Genomic DNA, 3,142 nt, shown 5'->3' with positions numbered 1-3,142 from the left:
TCCTGGTGACTATTATTGTTTAATTTATCAATGGCTAGTACCATTTTGAATTGCATGGCTCCAACAATGCTCTGTGCTACTGTGCTGGTAACTGCAAATACAGTTTGGACTTCACCTGCTGCACCACCAAGTAGATTTTGTGGCTGCCACAGCAACTCCTCTAGCAGCACCAGCAAATTCAGCAGCAGTGGAGAAAGGAGGATGAGGAACAGGAAGATTAAGCTGACATCGAGCAACTGCTACTAGGCCAGCTGTTTCTGGAGCAGCTTCACAGAGTACAGCACCATTTCTAGGCTCGGGAAGCCAGTGGGGATTGGTGGGAAAGGATTGTTCTATTGGCCTGGGTGACCAGCAATGGCCACAGAATTTCAGGATGTTGAAGGGAACCTTTTTGGAGATCTGTTTTGAACTAGTCCCAGAGCTGCAGTGACAGCGTGCTGTCCAGAAACAGGTCACCATTGCCATCTGGAAGCTGGCCACCCCAAATGTTACCAGGCCATAGCAACCAATTCAGCGTTGGAAGATCGAGAGTTGGGGCCACTGTCATGCATTTGTGTGTTCTCCTGCATAAAGTACAGTTGCACCAGATAAGGCTCAGGAGATTATTGATGGCTTTGCAAGCATGGGGTTCCCAAACTGTACTGGGGCCACTGATGGGACCCATGTGCCTATTATTTGCGCCCCTATGCCAGGGTTCAGAGTTTATAAACAGAAAGGGGCATTTCCCCATAATGCTCCAAGGGCTGGTTGGCCACTATGGCAGGTTTACAGACATAAATGCAAGGTGGTCTGGAAGGGTCAGTTCTATTTACTGTAATGGAGAAAGGACAGTTTGTCCCCAGGATCTCTATGCACATTAATGGTGCAAACATTGCTCTGGTTATCCTAGAAGAACCAAGTGATTCTCTGCTTTACTGGCTAATGAAGCCATTCACAGGCTGCTTGGATAGAAAGAAGGAACTGTTTAACTACCTCCTCTGTAGTAGCAGGAAGGCAGTGGAATGTGCACTGTTTGGTTTGAAAAGAAGAGGGAGCTGTTTATGGGCTAGGTTGCAAGCTGCTGAAAAAAACTTCCCGAAGATTATAGTGGTCTGTTTTATTTTGCACAGTATTTATGGGACTGAGGGAGAAGCCTTAACCATGAGTGGGAGGCTGAGGCTCAGGGTATGTCTACACTACGAAATTAGGTCGATTTTATAGAAGTCGATTTTTAGAAATCGATTTTATACAGTCGATTGTGTGTGGCCCCACTAAGCGCATTAAGTCAGAGGAGTGCGTCCTCACTACCATGGCTAGCATCGACTCACGGAGTGGTCTCCCACAGTCTCCGCTGCCCATTGGAATTCTGAGTTAAGCTCACAAGGCCTGATGGGGCAAAAACATTGTCGCGGGTGATTTTGGGTACATGTCGTCAATCTCCCCTCCTTTCCTCCCTCCCTCCGTGAAAGCAACTGCAGATAATCATTTTGTCTAAACTGGGAGGAGTGGTAGATAAGCTGGAGGGTAGGGATAGGATACAGAGGGATCTAGACAAATTAGAGGATTGGGCCAAAAGAAATATGATGAGGTTCAACAAGGACAAGTGCAGAGTCCTGCACTTAGGACAGAAGAATCCCATGCACTGCTACAGACTAGGGACCGAATGGCTAGACAGCAGTTCTGCAGAAAGGGGCCTAGGGGTTACAGTGGACAAGAAGCTGGATATGAGTCGACAGTGTGCCCTTGTTGCCAAGAAGGCTAACGGCATTTTGGGCTGTATATGTAGGGGCATTGCCAGCAGATCGAGGGATGTGATCATTCCCCTCTATTCGACATTGGTGAGGCCTCATCTGGAGTACTGTGTCCAGTTTTGGGCCCCACACTACAAGAAGGATGTGGAAAAATTGGAAAGAGTCCAGCGGAGGGCAACAAAAATGGTTAGGGGGCTGGAGCACATGACTTATGAGGAGAGGCTGAGGGAACTGGGTTTGTTTAGTCTGCACAAGAGAAGAATGAGGGAGGATTTGATAGCTGCTTTCAACTACCTGAAAGGGGGTTCCAAAGAGGATGGATCTAGACTGTTCTCAGTGGTAGCAGATGACAGAACAAGGAGTAATGGTCTCAAGTTGCAGTGGGGGAGGTTTAGGTTGGATATTAGGAAAAACTTTTTCACTAGGAGGGTGGTGAAGCAGTGGAGTGGGTTACCTAGGGAGGTGGTGGAATCTCCTTCCTTAGAGGTTTTTAAAGTCAAGCTTGACAAAGCCCTGTCTGGGATGATTTAGTTGGGGCTTGGTCCTGCTTTGAGCAGGGGGTTGTACTAGATGACCTCCTGAGGTCCCTTCCAACCCTGATATTCTATGATTTTGCACCTTTTTTCCTGGGTTACCCGTGCAGATGCCAAAGCATAGCAAGCATGGAGTCCACTCAGCTCACCGCTGCTGTTGCGAGAACTGTAAACACCTCGCACATTATACTGCAGTATGTGCAGAACCTGGCTAAGAGACGGCAGCACGAGGACGATTGTGAGGAGGACATGGACACACACATTCCTGAAAGCATGGGATATGGCAATTGGGACATCATTGCAGCAGTGGGGCTGGTTGATACAGTGGAACGCTGATTTTGGGCCCAGCAAACGAACACAGACTGGTTAGACCACACAGTGTTGCAGGTATGGCATGATTCCCAGTGGCTGCGCAACTTTCGCATGCGTAAGGCCACTTTCCTAGAACTCTGTGAGTTGCTTTCTCCCTCCCTGAAGTGCAGGAATACCAAGATGAGAGCTGCCCTGACAGTTGAGAAGCGAGTGGCAATAGCCCTCTGGAAGCTTGCAACTCCTGACTGCTACCGGTCAGTCAGGAATCAATTTGGAGTGGGCAAATCTACTGTGGGGACTGCTGTGATTCAAGTAGCCAATGCAATCACTGACGTTCTGCTATCAAGGGTAGTGACTCTGGGAAATGTGCAGGTCATAGTGGATGGCTTTGCTGCAATGAGTTTCCCTGACTGTGGTGGGACGATAGACGGAACGCACATCCCTATCTTGGGACCGGACCACCTTCCCAACCAGTACATAAACCACAAGGGGTACTTCTCAATGGTGCTGCAAGCACTGGTGGATCACAAGGGACGTTTCACCAACATCCCACGTTGATGTTGGTGA

The sequence above is a fragment of the Terrapene carolina genome, unplaced genomic scaffold (assembly GCF_002925995.2).
Source record: "Terrapene carolina triunguis isolate 2854851 unplaced genomic scaffold, T_m_triunguis-2.0 Scaffold580, whole genome shotgun sequence".
Taxonomy (NCBI): Eukaryota; Metazoa; Chordata; order Testudines; family Emydidae; genus Terrapene; species Terrapene triunguis.
This window is presented reverse-complemented; position numbering follows the sequence as displayed.